This window comes from Hylaeus volcanicus, chromosome 8 (genome assembly GCF_026283585.1).
Source record: "Hylaeus volcanicus isolate JK05 chromosome 8, UHH_iyHylVolc1.0_haploid, whole genome shotgun sequence".
Lineage (NCBI taxonomy): Eukaryota > Metazoa > Arthropoda > Insecta > Hymenoptera > Colletidae > Hylaeus > Hylaeus volcanicus.
In genome coordinates, this window is record NC_071983.1 from 12,139,377 (window position 1) to 12,156,237 (window position 16,861).

At 33.7% G+C, this 16,861-nt stretch overlaps 1 protein-coding gene across 6 annotated transcripts in view; it reads right to left on the bottom strand.

Annotated features, from left to right (window-relative positions):
• The window catches only part of LOC128881613 (heparan sulfate glucosamine 3-O-sulfotransferase 1), a 210,376-nt gene that overhangs the window by 97,353 nt on the left and 96,162 nt on the right, over positions 1 to 16,861 (bottom strand). For all 6 annotated transcript variants that reach the window (XR_008458121.1, XR_008458119.1, XR_008458120.1 and 3 more), the window contains one exon: positions 966 to 1,056. The gene's annotated coding sequence lies outside the window, so the exon portion shown is untranslated. The remainder of the gene's footprint in view (positions 1 to 965; positions 1,057 to 16,861) is intronic.

Genomic DNA, 16,861 nt, shown 5'->3' on the forward strand with positions numbered 1-16,861 from the left:
TATTTATATACAATACATTTTATCGTATACACTGTATCCACATAATATAATGTATATTGTGCATGTAATGATTTCATTAAATACTTGTTATTTCATTTATGTATATTATGTATTCAGGAGGTACACAAAGAAGATCGGGAACGTCTATGATGTAAAAAATTAAAGAAAAATATGAATGAAAAAATTGTTTACAATAGGCAATAACTTTTTTTTTGAAAGTAGTTTTATTCACCGTTTCAACCCCTAATTGTGTCCTCTTCAAGCAATCATTTTTGTCAATCTCCGTGAAAAAGTTCCAGAAGAAAAATTGAACTCAAGAAAGAAGTACTTTGCGTACCATAGAAACTCTGCTCAGAATATCAACAGTATTGAACTGATTAACAAGCGATCTGACGATATCGTTGACCAAAAAAGGCGTTTAATATTAATTAAGAGTCTGTGAATGTATGAGCGCATAAATGAAAAAAATAAACGAAATATCAATGATAAAATATATGTAACACTGTTTAGCAGATAAGACACTTTCGTTTCAATCTCAATTTTTTGTCTGAATGTGTACAAATATGAATGTACATAAATATCTACAGTTTGTTAATCGATTATAAATTTAAAAGATATTTTCCGGAGTATATAATGACGCAGGGTCCAAGGTGAATAATATTCATTACTCCTATACAGGAGTACCAGACACTTTGCCATTTAAAGTTCATTTTCCAAATATAGTATTCCCATGTTCTAGTCTAGTATTTTAAATATTCCCATGGGTCTAAAATGACCCCTGAATCACAGCGAATGATATTCATTACTCTCGCCCACGTGTATCAGTGAATTTACTATCCCAGGTTCATTTTCTAAATGCAGTTCTCGTACATAAGAAGGTACGCGGGATATGTTCCACTCCATCCCTACTTTCGTTGAATGCTGCTATAAGGAAAAATTGAACGATAGATGAATAATAGACTCACCCTCTCCGGCTGTACTAGATGCTCGTCGCAGTCCTTGCATTAAGACCGGTCAGTCGAGGTCCATGCAAGCTCGATGTTTATGCTCGAAACTCTGAAATCATTTACGAGACAAATCTGCTCAGTCATCTGCTCCAACCAAATTGTTCATGGTGAACGTTAACCCTTTTAAGTAAAGTGCGGATATTTATGCAAATTTCAAGGGTATTTTTAATTACAGATTACTTTAGTATGAAACTACCATCTATACATGTACACCATAGAAAATAGTACGTATTCTTTGTGTTTATCTTACGTAATCTTGAGTTTATCTCAACAAATAACTAATGATGTAAGAAGTTTGAAGATGTTTATTAGATCGTTCCTTGAAAATGTGAATTTTACGAAAATGGGAGAGATTAATTATTTATCAAACACGTTCGTGTGAAATTTGTACAATTTTTATTATTTAATCTATTTCTTTCCATAATACACACATTACTGTCAAGGGTAACTGAAACTAGTTTTAATGAAAACAATCTTTCTTTTATAATGGAGTTCGATAAAGGAATTTATTTTGTAAAATCGACTCGAGTTGGTCTTCATAACGACATGCACGTGCTAAAGTAAAATGGATTTTGCTATCAGAATATAAATAAAAAATATATCCAAGTGGTTTTCGTGATGAAAGAGAAATTTGTTCTTTGCTTCATATAAAATCCTGATCTCTGTTGAAATATATGACAAAGGGAAGATTAAATGACGTATGATTTTTATAAATAAATACTAAATACTTGAAAAGACATAGAATTAATTTCCACGCCAAATATTTTCTCGAAGCTCTCTAGAGCTATTTTACTGAGACTGTGCTAACTAATCTTTCAAAATGGGACAAGTTAAACAACGAATTCATAATTAAGATCACAACAAAAATTGCAATTAAATGTTAAAATAATCCTGCTAATGGTTGTTACTCTACGATGAAAATCAATCTCCCGATTAAAAATCCTTTTAGGTTTTTAATATTCGACATCGTGTTGTAAAACACTTTGCTCGTTGCTTTCACTTCCAGTGGCGAAACAAAACGGCTTGACAAGAACTGTAAGACGAAGATGTTTATTCTAGCCGCGTTGCAATGAAAACTACGAAAGAAGCAACGAGAACGCAGGATTTCTTTTCTACTCGGCCGGCAACATCGTCATGAATGTTCTTAATATCGCAGAGACGGAGGGGAAAAAGGTAACAAGAAAAACGCGAACCTAACGGCACTCTGAAAATTTTTAATCTCGAAGGAAAGACCTTCGGCGTACCGTTTGTCCAATTCCAGCACCGTTAACTTCCGCATACGTTACTCTTTATTAAACTGACAAAGTTTCACCAGGCTGAATTTCAAACGAAAGAACGGTGTCCTTGTTCTTTTGGGAAAACCCCAAACTTTTCACACGTGAAACACAACCGTTTCTACAGCGATTTTTAAAGGACATGCCAAACATAAACAAATGCCGGATTATCAAATTATGTTCCATAGAAACTTAAGCAATGCCACTACAATGCAAAGAATTGATGTCTCATGTAATGGATGTATTGAACTTATATAGATATATTTAATTGATATTTGCATATATACTCGTATTTATTTTTGTATTTATACTTATACTCACATTTGTATTCATATTTGTTTTTATATTTACATATCTTTGAAGTATTTTTATACATGTACTTTAATATATATGAAAATTACTGAAAATTTGCTCCAGAGAATTTATCAAATTAAGAAACTGAAAAGTTCAAATTCCTTAATATTACAGTGGCATAAGAACAATTTCGTGAAAACTTCAACATTTAAATCTACATATATTTAAGATCTTTTTGAAAAGATCATAATTATATATAATGTCTAGTGGGATTTCTTACACGCGAATGAACATAAAAGAAAACTATTACGTAATGGATATAGAACGAAGTTATTCGATAGAATAACCAAACGAAGAAACAGACAAAAAGGTAGTTTGTCCTTTCCAATATTTTGAGAAATACAAAAGACCTTGTGAACAATAATTTGGTATTCATTGATGTCAATTAAAATTTTGTAGCACGAGTATTTGATCATCTCTAGTATTGCATGCAAATATAAACATCTGGTTAATTAAATATTCATGATGATGAGAGGAAACAGAATTTTGTTCTGAATATAACGATAACCTTAAAGCTCGATTTGACAACAAAAGCATTACTTGTACTGATAAATTATTGAAAGAAAACGATAACAAAATCCTTAGACAAATACAAATATAAATACAAATATGTTCTTCACTAGGTATATTGATATTCTTGAGTAGATATACTTGTAGCAAAGAATGTTTGCACATGGAGCTCTAAAAGTTAAAACAGCATTTGTTCGAAAGAGTGTCCCTATAATATAAAAATAGCTAATAAAATTGTAAAAGAATTCCAGTCAGAACCAATCCGGCGTTATTTTTGTTTCTTTTCCCAAGAATTGTATTTCCTTTTAGATTTCAAACCGTTGCCTTTTCATTTGGGGGCTATCTAGCAGAGAAGTGACCGTCTCACCTGATACTCGTAAATTTTATCACAGCGTGGCTGTCCCCACGGAGAAATTCACATTATTTATAGGACGATCTGATACATAATTCAGAAGATCTTAGACGAACGATCTGTGCCGTTCGCAAATAAATCCGCCGATCGGTGGTCATCCAATGGGATGGCGATCAGTTTCATGGGAAACGGGACACGCAGCTTCTCAGGAGACGGATATGAACATGGCGAAGGAGGACATCGGATCGAGGTGGTCGCTGACACATTTTCTGATCGAGTGTATACACCTATACATATTTCCTATAGGAAAACCCTGACCACGACTCATCGTTTTACGAGCAATCGCGAAGTTATATATACAGAAAGCTTGTCTAAATTGGACCTCTATTTATATTATCTTCAATCGTAATATTTCTAACGAATAAATCGTAATATGAATTAATTAAAAAAAATTTGTTCACAGAATATAATTATTTGAAATTGTAAGAGATACTTTTAATTAATAACTCTTTCGATGAGTTATTTGTCAGGATTTTTTGACAAACTTGAACAATGCAATCATAACACATAAAGGGAGCTAAACGATACTTTAAACACTTTATTCTTAATACTTAATTCACATAAAACTCACGTAACTTAATTTCACAGATAAATAGAATATGTATTCATACGTCTTTATCATGGAACGTAACTAATTGGAATAAACAAAGATATTCGCCAATTCCCCAAAACGGTCCAAAAAACATGCGCATTATACGAATGCACACGGATTAAGCATACCTTATAAAATCAACAAAAGTGATTGAGATTTAAATGATTGTTACTTATCTTCTAGACAGTGTAATACGTATTTCATTGTTGATATACTTTTGCATTTATGCATCTATACATTCTCGCATATTTCGACTTACCATAAATTACTTAAACATAGTTATACTATTTTTAGTGGAAATCTAATACAGTGTACTACTGTATGTGGAACAACGTATCGTTTAAACCAGTGTTGGGCAAAATCGTTGTGATTACGATTACGATTGTAATCGCATGTTTCCGAGTTGTAATTACGAAGACGATTACAATCGTAATCGCAGAATAATTTGCGATTACGATTGAAATCGTATTCCCAAACTTTTCTGCGATTACGACCGTATTTTTAAAGGTTTACAGCCATAGAAATACATTATCTCAAAACCGCCTTCAGATTCGTGTTCCTCGCCCCAAAAAAACTTAGAAAACCATACATTCGTCGAAATCAAAAATGAAAAATTTTCAAATAAAATTCGTGCCCATAGAACAGATCCTAGATAGGGTAACTTTTCTAAAATTTTGTATTTTGACAAAAGCATGGTTTTCTAAGTTTTTTAATGTGAGGAACGCGAATCTGATGTCGGTTTTGAGGTAAAGAATTTCTATGGCTGTAATAAACCTTTAAAAATACGGTCGTATTCGTAATCGCAACTCGGAAAGATGCGATTACAATCGTAATCGTAATCACAACACGAAAACATTCGATTACAATTGTATTCGTATTTGCGATTACGATGTTGCCCATCACTGCTTTAAACTACCGAAACTACGCAATTGCACAATTTTCATTTTTCTTTTCGTTTCATCAGAAAGTCTTCTCTACGGATCTTAGGGGATTTTGGTTAGGGGTTGCTCGATTTTTGGGGGGTGCCGTGCGACGCCTCTCTATATCCACCGGGTTGAAACCCTGAGGTAACGCTCAAGGGACGCCCCCGACGCCTTCTCTAAAGAATCATTGTGGATGTAGAGGCGGAAGATTGGAAAAGGTGGTATGCACAATTTCGCGTGGAAACGGGTCAAGGGTGATTAAGGGACCCTTGTGTGTGTGCTACGAAATCGAGGTCAACGGGATTCACCCCCTCAGGTTACCGCGACGGGAGAGTCTCGAAGGCACTTGGTCTCAGTCACTTAAAATATACCTCGTCTTCGCCTCTATCTCCTAATATCTTGATTGCGAGTTATTGCGAACAGGCTTCGTTCTTTCGAAAGGAACTTCCATTATTCTTTTATAGCGTACGTGTGAAGCACCCCTTTATAACGCGCCACCTCCCACACCAATTTGACCGCGAAGCACGGAGCTCGAGCATAGCGAGGGCAATAATGACTACCTTTGATTCACTCTCCAGCTGGAGGTCTCTATTTCGCGTGCTCATGCCACTCATTCATTATGCGCTTTACTTACATGTGAGATTCGTACGGCTGTCTTCTCGTATCGTTATCTATGTTATCGCGCCGCATTACCTATGTATCGGTCCATCTTTGCAGAAGCAGTAAAACACCGAATCAAGCTTGAAATTTACATACTGTATTTCTCAACGTGTTTTAGTTTTCCTCTGTCGTGGTAGTAACGCAGTTTGGTTCTTGTGGCGTGTTTACGCTGCGGACGTTGATGCAAATTGAATTTCTATAAATTTAAATTAATGTCTGCCGTATCTTTAGAACACTGTAACGCATTTTATTGTTCATATTTTTTATACATTTATTTATATTATATATTTCATATGTTTATGATAATAAATATTTTCCCATGTTTTCACTTGCCATAAGTGCATGAACATCCACGGTTTGATCATGACTCTTTATCGACTCGTGTGGGTTCAATTAACTCTCGAACATAAATTGTATAGTATTTAAAAGTTGTCTACTGATACTATCACGTGTGATAATTTGTTTTTACACGAAAGTTGTAATAAATATTCTTCTTTGTACTGGTACTTGTTTACAGATAAATTATTTCGTTTAACATCCACGGATGACCAATAATATACTAAATATATTTATTTATACAGTTCAGTTCACGAATTTAATTTAATTCAATTTAATTTCGGCATATAGTCATTTAATTTAATATATGTAAACCCAAATATAAATTGTTCGTATTTAAGACTATTCAATCGGCAGTGACTATTATCAACTTGAACTTGAAATGTTTCTGGCTTGGAGTAACAAAACGCATAGTATTGGTAAAATCCGTCTACGACAAACATTCTATATCATATTTCCTTTTAAAAGAACAACATCTGTCAGTTGGTTGGAAATAGAATTCAGAGTTGTTTGGACAACACAAAAATAAACAACATTTCAATTGACAATTCTGAGCCAGTGTAACGTTTTTTTTTTGTTCTCATTATTTTGCATGTTTCGTATCGAACTTTACGTGTTTCATGCTCCATTCTCTCGGACGAAAAAATAACGAATTCTTCGTACCAGGAAATACAAAATTTATATTTGAAAAATATTTTTCGTTCTCTGGTAAAGAGAATATAAAGAGTAATTCAAACAAAATTTAAAAACGTGCCTAGTTATTACATTCAATTTCAGTGGTCATTAAGTTTCATTTCAATTTCAATTTCACTCGTCATTAAACTTAATTTCAGCTGCAATTTCGTTTTGAAATTTAATTTCACCCGTCATTAAATTTAATTTCAGTTTCAATTTCATTTTGCAATTTAACTTCACTCATCACTTCCATCACATTTTCCATGTGACTAGAAGAGCCCTGGACTTTTTGAAATGATTTAGCTCCTGAGTATATATATTGAGTGTTTACATACATCAAAACGTAGTATTTATTATTGTGCATATAGCTTCTTTATTTATAAATAAATGAAGAGAGTTTGTATAGAAATACAAAAATTTATTAGCATCAAAATCGGTTACATCTAACTAAATAAATAAATATAATATTTCTTTAATAATTGATGAGTAATCAGTTAATGTACATCTAACTAAATAAATAAATATAATATTTCTTTAATAATTGAAGAAAAATGTTATGTAGATCGTTGTTTTAATTTATATTACATACATTAGACCGAAGTATTTCTGGTAGAAACCTAGTTTTGTTAAATATTTTTAAAAAATTAGCTTTATTTAGATTAGGAAATCTACATTTCTCAGCATTGCTAGATGTAGAAACGAATCAATAAAAACATATTTGCATAGAAATAGGAAAATATCAAGGAATCAAAGTTATATATTACATTTTTGACATACTGTTTCTCTACTTTTATGTTAAATTACATCCAATTAAATAAAGAAGGGTCATCGTAAGGACTCACTTTGTCTTACATGTCTGTTACATTTTATCCGAAATTATTTATTATAAAATACGTTTTTGATATATCAAACAAAGTTCAGCTTTATGCGAGTTAAAAAATCAACTTTAAATAAAATAACCACCATTTTCATAGAAAAATACTGGAATTTCTGTAGAATACTCGATGAATTGTTCTACTGACAAAAGAATTGAAAGCATCTTTACACAGAAATACGAAAACTGCGGAGAATCCCGCTTTTCCGTTCGACACGGTTCAATCTTGAAATACACGGTGACCTTCAGAAATAGACGTTCCTGAACATTACGAAATTATTTAACGTCACTTGCGTTCTGAATCGTATCTCCGAACGAAAATAATTTACTATGCCCTTGCAGTACGTCACTTCGATCGCATCGGAATTAGCGCAGTGCATCGTGGGAAAAATAATTCATTAGGTCTCCCTTTTACGACTATTGTAAGCTTCGCATGGACGGTCGACCTCGAATTGAGATCGTTTTATTCTTAACGATTTATCGACGCTCAACGATCATCGCCATTAAGGTAGAGACATTTTCAAACGATCCCACTCGTGTCGTACACGTGTACCATGCAGGCCATTGAAGTTATGAAAATACTCTGACTGAACTTGGACGTAATCCCATTTATTATTCATATTGCGTAGATTGCAATAATCTAGATGCCACGCGTTAGGTGAACCTTGTAAGAGAAGCACGTGCTGAGAAAGAACATCACCTTTTAAGTTAGAAAGAATGCTTACATTTGAGAATTTTTGTTGATTGTACTAAATGTCCAATGTGGTTGTTTGGTACACGCATTGAAAATAGATACTGTGAACAATGTTTCCGTTATTTTTGTTATATTATATTTATTGGGAGACTTTGTTTTATTTTTATAGTATAATGGATCGATTTTTGCTTTCTCCCTACAATACATTTAGTATATAATTTTAATTTAAGAATTGATTGATGGTAAATATTCATGCTGTATGAACAGACAAACTGAAAATAAAGAATCTTTACGTAAAATAGAAATAGATGAATAGATGAAATAGATTTGAATTATACAGATTCATACAATGTTTATTATGATAAGAAAAATTGAGGAAGAGAACATATTATTTGATATTTATATATATACAATACTAAAATGTTTAACCTAATGCGACTCACTACCACTTTCAGAATTTATCTTCCTCTTTTCCTACGATACGTTTCTCATAGAATCTTAATTTTAAAAGTAAAATTGCAGTTAAACCTATACTTACTTCCTTACAAAAAGAAACTTCAGGAGCTCAAATATTTATATTAAATGAATTATTAATTGAACTGTCAGCACAGATTTATCCTAGCTAAAGTTATTATAGTAAATACATTTTTCGACAGTAACAAACAACATGCATCCTTGTGTATAATATTAAAGATATGTTTGTATATAATATATTATAAATACTACAATAATTTGACCATAACTTTTAACGTTCAAATGAAATATCCCCAAGCCCTTTCCAACAATTTCCAACAAATCAGATTCACAAATTTGTCCCTGAACGACATAGGAAATACTTTTTCCACACCCTGTACAATCTTTCGCGAGATGAAATGGAGCACGAGGAAAGCTCTGTCACGCCTTGCATTGGTAGAACGTGTAAATTAATTCTCCTATTGGCTGTCACACCACCTTCCAGGGTTCTACCGGCAAAAAGTGATGGTTCGGGTCGATACATTTCCATTCCGGTGACAAAACTCTTGCGAAAGTGTTTACGATCTCGCATAAACTCACTAGCCTATTCACTCGGAAGTCGTGAACGAAGAGTCACGTCCTCTAACAATACCCCATATACCACTGCAAATAAATTATAGCAGTAAAAGCAACGTTTAATATTCATGGAACGTTTCGATTCACTTTACTGTTTCCTTAATTGTATTAGTTTTCCTAAAAGGGCTCCAAGAATTTTTTTTTTTCATGAATGACATAATTTCTTCACGTTTTATTGTAATTATGTGTACTGTCATTTGGAATAAAGGAAATATGTTTGTGCTTCATTAAATCTTAAAATATGTAATACCATAGTAATGTATTTATACCATTTCTGTCTTATTAAATATTAAAATTCTATTAAAACCTCTTTCGGAAAAAATATTTTAACAACAAAATTTATTCATTAGCTTCATACTTGTCTTGTAAAATCACGTTTTGTTTTCAATTAAGATATGTATTTAAATCTTGAGCAAATTCTTGAATTTTGATTACGAGCATCGCATATAGAAAATTTATAACACAATGTACTTGAATATTAAACTTTATTCCGATTTATCGGATTAATTTTCTATTACAACGAAGCCTTTGAAAATGATTACTTTCCGAGAGCAACTTATTAGTTGTAAATTCATGTACGTCGTACGCTTTAAATAGTTTCAGTTGGTATACTTTGGGGCGAGAATTTGCAACCATGGTTTTATACAAGATGTTTCTGAGAAGTAGAACATGCTATAACTCCTTGCTACATGAAGATTGGTAGTGGAACGTGTTGCATGCTTTAATGAGATCTATATTTTCTCGGCCATATTTTTTTCCAGAGACACAACAATATCTTTGCGAAGTGTAATTGCGAATTACTTTAATAAAATTGTAAAATTTTGTAAAATAGTAATTGTGCAAATTCTCGTCATTGCTGCGCACGGGGGAGGGGGCGAATCGAGACAAGAATATGGAAAAATTAATATTTTGCACGTTGTTTTCATATTTTACGACAGGAAATGTTCCTACGTTAAGAATATCAACATTCGATGGAATCTGTCGATACAGTGTTTAATGGATAATGTTTTAAATTTAGTATACGGTATTTAGATACTGCCAATGGTTCCGGATAACAGAGGACTATACGATTGCTAATCTTTCATTTTAATGAAGATTTCCTGTTGTTTCGGTGCCAAAATTGTTTTGGATTATTATCGTTTCATTTCTTCTTTAAATGTCGAAGCTGAGTTCTTGTGAAGTTTTCTCCCTTTTAAATTGAAGTATCAAGCTAAATATCGATTTTTCCATCAAAATAAAACCTAAAATAGGTGTATTACTTTGTATGTGTAAATCAATACAATAATTAAAGAAAATTCTTTCATAGAGTATAATTATTTGAAATCAACAAATGAAAAATAAAAATGGCTATGTTTTCTTTAATTTTAATCATAATAACACCTAACATAGTGTTTTATTTGTTACATAAGTGTAAACGTATCAATTAGAGGAAAAATCTAAACCGACATGAATATTCATTCACAAATAACGTCATAAGTAGAAATAACCTGTAATGGACAGACACTCGGACAAATCGTATCGAATCGAACACAGCTAGACAAATATTCAAAATAGTTTCCCTCGAAAACAAAGCCCCACACACAAGTAGTTTTACAGTTACTCTTTATGTTTACTCGACAGTTACGGTTTATTAATACTTGTCAAGTTGCCTCGAGCCTGGTGGTAGCTTTGATCCTAAAACACCCTCTATATTCCACTGAAACGCAACCTGACGGAAAAGCTTTCGTCGTCATTTTAAACGATGGTGTTGGGAAATAACAATCGCCAATGCCGGTTTCCCGTAAAGGCTACGTTGCCACGTTGTGTCGCTGTTAATCGCTTATTATGGGCCACGCGTCATTGAAAAGCGCCTATTGCAGATTCAATAATAACGGTCGAACACAACTGCCGTACAGCACGGTCAACCAACCAAAGCGACGTTAATATTTGAAGAACACGGATTATACTATCAACCAGCGATCGCGTAAACCAATACAAATTCCAGGGAAAATGGCCACCTTTGATCTTATCCCGATTAAATTTGGTAAACCCTCGTGTGTGCTGCGTTTTGATCAATTTAATGACGCAAAACCGAACTTTAACTTTTTATCATTCATCGACGAAATGGTTATGTTTAATTTATTGACGTTATACGAAACGTGCAGAATAGTTTTTCGTTAATAATTCGACGTTCTCTTTGGTTGGGTTTCATATTAAAACTTTCAATTGGGACGAATAGTATTAATTCATATGAAGGCCTGTTATATCTAATTAACAATTATTTCTAGAATATAAATAACGGACCAGATAAAAATATATGGTATAGGTCGGCAATGTTCCAAGTTCTAAACCTAAGCGCAAATTGTTACGGCTATAGAAAGAAAACAGTTCGGCCGTCTTCGTCGCCATCAGCGCGGAGGTGTTTTCCTTGCTGCGAGAAAATTTCCTTTCATTTCGTCGTGCAGTTCGCGAAAACGCGTTTCTTTCTAAATTTCACGAGCGTATAACACGAAATTGTGGAAATTTAATCTCAACTGTACGATCGGCCTCTCCCCCGGTCCCTACTCGAGGGAAACACCTAGAAATGTGTCAGACCCCGAGACCAATTGACTACACCTTTCTAAAATCGTGAAGGCTACACTGATAAGAGAAATTCGGCAATTGTGACACACCGAAAAATTGGAATTTTTGCAGATATAAAGGTCATGGGGACCAAACCACAGTGCCCTTGTCCGTTTTGGCTGAAAAACGATTGTAAAGGTGGAAACGTACCTTCGGTAATATGCTAACAGTTCTGAAACCATAAGAGATACTGATGAAATTTTAAATACAAAATTCAATGGTTTTTAACATCCTATAACACCGTAGTAAGAAATTAAAAATTTGATAATATTTCCTCGAACATAAATCTTCATTTCCATATTGTACAACTTTTGTCTAACCAATCTCATTCCACCTGTTACCAAATACAAGTTACTGTTCGATGACTAGCAGTTTCGGTCAGAATTCCCGATTAAAATTTCAAGAAATCATAACTCTTGAATAGGTGAACGGATTTCAATGATCAAAACGGGAAACTGCGAGTCTTTAAGGGAAGATTTAAAAAAAAAATATCAAACTGTCGAAAAAGTCCATTTTTTAGTTCTTTTTGGCGGAAAAATATGCTCAAAGTTACTATAAGAAAAGAAAAAGATAAACAAAAAGTTGAGATACCCGACAAGTACAAATACATGACGTTAAATTTCTAATTACGTTCAGACAGTCGAACAAAATTATACAAAGAGCCAAAAACAAAAAATACACTTGTTGAACACGATTAAAATAATTCCCACGTTCAAAATGTGTACCTAACGTGGGTTGAAGCGAACAGTTAAAGGTATGCGAATACTTATGTGGTTCATTGTACGTCGATCCTCTCTCCCAGACCTAACACTAACAATAAGAAAAGATAAAGACAAACAAAGAGTTGAGATACCCGACAAGTACAAATACATAACGTTAAATTTCTAATTACGTTCAGACAGTCGAACAAAATTATACAAAGAGCCAAAAACAAAACATACACTTGTTGAAAACGATTAAAATAATTCCCACGTTCAAAATGTGTACCTAACGTGGGTTGAAGCGAACAGTTAAAGGGATGCGAATACTTATGTGGTTCACTGTACCTCGATCCTCTCTCCCAGGGACGTTCTGGTCTGTACCCGACCCTGGGGACCTCTCGCGAGTATCAAGCCACCCCTCGTCATTTCCACAATGTTTCTCCGCCGAGAAACGTATCGACAATTCCCGCCTCCGCGTCGCCTGAATTTACTTAAAGATTTATCATCCCGACCCTTTCGTGTCCTTTGCTAACCCGTTTGATAAGGGTTGCGCTGTCGCTGGCCGACCCTACCTACAATTTTCCCTCCGTCGGAGCAGTCTGAAGTTTGCCAACGCTATCAGGAATAATTTTGCGGCTGGAAGGAAAACGACTGCCTCCCTTTTACCTCGGGTAATGAAAGTATCTCTGACAGGGGCTTGGGATGGGGCGCCTCTCTCCCCACGGTTTTCGCGGTTGATAGGCGGAGAATATCTTTCGCTAACTTGAGGGACGTGCACGATTATTGTCGCGAGCGTGACGGTTCGCGAGTTTTGCGACACAGCGACAGTGAGAAATTGTTCGCGGCCAAAAGTGAAACAATTTCTCAAAGGAGAGGCAACTTCGTCATTGGTTACTCGGGCACGTACGTAATCTCCTAAGCGAAAAGGATGTTTAAAATTCTCCATTTCTTGCGGGGTGGAAATCGTGCTGTTGATTGATTGTGGAGTGTTTGTCGAGGCCGTATCGCTACAGGACATTTGATAATATAATGGTTCTTTAGTGAAAAGGAATAAATAGGTAATCTCATAGGCGAATAGAATGTTTGAGATTCTCTATTTCTTTTAGGGTGAATATTATGCTTTTGATGTTGATTGTGAAATGTTTCTGAAGGGTGTATCGCTATACGACATTTTATAATGTAATGTTTCTTTAATGGACAAAAATTTAACAAAATATTAACCCTTTCTACCTTAGTAGGGCGTATATGGAATAATTTCTGATTGCTGTTATCGAAATTACAATTGAGACTCACAAGAACATATGTTCAGAAACGTTGCAAATTGTCCCTTTTTATCTGTCTACGATCTTTGGATTATAGTTAATCCTAGTTTAATACAATTAATTTCCAAAAGAAAAATAAATAGAATTTAAACAGAAAACAGCCGGGTCGAAAGGGCTAAGATACTGCAAGAAATTACGAATACAAAATTTGACATTGAAATGTAGCAATTATTTGCTTATATTCAATCGTAACGTAAATTATCAATTTCTTTGCCGTGATAATCGTTACCGATCATGGCATTTATAAATTATATTTTCTTCATTAGGAAAAACACAATTATTTGAATTTTTTAATTAAGTAAATTGTATCTGCCAACAAAGTGTACGCTTGACGTTTAAATAATAATAAAATTCATACGATAGAAATAAGTGCCAATACAGTAAACTTTATAATGTAATGTTTTCTTAATTATAAAGAAATTGCAAAATCACTTAGATTGAAAAATCACTTCCACTTTTATAATTGCAAGCGAGCATGTACTATCTATTAGTAAATCTTTAATTGTCAAGAAGGTTGGTAACTCTACCAGAATTAATTATTGAGAAACTGGTGGTTTCTTTTTCGTGTTTCTACGATTGAGAAAGGAAAAAAATCCTGTATATTAGGTTGACAATACGAAATTCAAGATGACTATCCAAATAATACAAAAATCGACGTATGATTGAAGAGAAAATATTGAACAACACGCGTTATCGTTTTTATTGATTAAAAAAGTAAGAGGAAAACGTAATTTCGTAAGTGTAGAGCGTATCAATCAATAAGAACACGAAATCCGATAAACGATAACGGGATAATGCGTGAGCGTGTTCGCTTGTATCGCGAATGACTGATGATTACATTAAAGTTGACGATCCTCGTGGCATACTAGCACCTATGATGAATCGCACCAAGAAATGCTCGCATGGAGAAAAAAGTTTTACGGTAAGATCGCATCACATTTTATATTACAATATTTATCTGATGGAAAGTATATTACCAAATAGATTATAATTTAATGATTTAAAATTATTATGCAACAATTCTTTGGTAACACTGACACATAAATTATTAAAACATAATTCTTGGTACAGAAAAATGAATTATAATATTCATCGTAATGAATTTTTTTTTAATGTTATTGCCAATACGTATTATAAGATCCATTTTTGTATTTATGATGTAACAATCATTAGAAACATTTTAGTCTCAAGTAGACGTCTTAAATTGGTATACTTTTTATGATTTTGTGCTTAATTACAAATAACATAATAATTGATAGATTAATGCGAATTCATTTTCCATAAACAACATTGAGAAGGATCTAAACTTAAGGTCGAAACGTTTATAACAATACACTGTGCTTTTGAATGTTGCATTATTTATTTACTTTTTATATATGACTAGAAATATATATTAATATATATAATATATATAATATATAGTGCCATGTATTAAAAGATTGCTATATCATTCGTTTAATAGATTATAATGAATCTTCGTATGGATTTATTTTGTTTTTAAATTAAAAACGTTTATCTTTCTATTAAAAAAGAATTCTTTTTCAAAGGAATGCTTCTTGATTTAAAAACAATTTTTAAAAAATTGGCGACACTAATAATTCTCTTTAAATTGCATAGTGGCAAAGTGAATAACAAAGTAAAAGCACTCGGAGATTTGCTCAGAAATAGTTTTAGCGTTTCTCGAGTAATTACTTCTATGCACTTGTTCGACCAACTACACTTGTCGAAACTTGTAGACTCCCCTAAGATTGGCAGAGGCGAAGAATGGCGAGCTCTAGAATGCTTTGTGGACGAACGCGTGGGCGTTAGCCATTTAACTAACTGGAACTTAGCGTTGCATGCTCACGTGCATCTTGGCGCAATTGCGTCTAAACTGGTGCACAGAATCCTCGGGTTTTCACGGCCGCGAGCGGTGATTAAACATTTCATTATTCCGGTGCGTGTTTGCGCTGGAATTTCGTACGGTGTACGCATGCTAATTCTATCGTTGTGTTTTTCATGCGATGTTGCATGGCTGTCGAACCTCTGCCTGAATTGATTATCCATTTTCAAATGTCAAGGCTGGTTTCAATCCAACCTTAATATCTTAGACAAATTCTGTCTTTATCTTGATGAAATATTTTTAAAATTTTGTGTTTATCTTGACCTTATATTTTGAAAATGTAAGTAATAATTGCCCAGTTTTAATTTTATTTATTAATGTACTTTTCTCCCAAATCTGTTAATAACAGGAAATGGTCAAGCTGTTCTTTGATTCTCAAACGAGCAAATAACAATATTTTAAAACATCGAAACTAGTTTCAATAGTACGTTCACTTTTTTCATAAATTCTGTGTTTATATTGATCGTATGTTTCAAAACGAACGAATGTCCATGTTCGCAACATCGAGATGAAATTTTTAATAAATCTAAATCTCTGTATAAACAATAATTGGCCACGTGTAATTTTATTTTACCAAATGAGGCTGTCCCAAAATCCGTTTGTTGATTACAGGGGCGTCTTTACCGAGCGAGTTCCCCAAGCGATGCATTCATATTTAAATGAACGCTTGCCTAGCAGTAAAGCTCGAAATTTTGAAGCTAATGATATATGACTTCGGGTACGGCGGTTTAATAGTTCAGAAGATATTTAATGTTAAAGTTTCGGGAGGCCTCGACGGGATTCGAACCCTCCACTGCTCTACTGATTACGCCGCACTATCAAAGGTTGCTTATGCCGTGGTAGATGAAAGCCGTCCGAAACTTCAACATTAAATGTCTTCTAAATTATGCACTATCTGCACTACGAACCATGTGTCATTGACTTCCGGTCCCAGCGGAATATCGCTTTCCGGTCA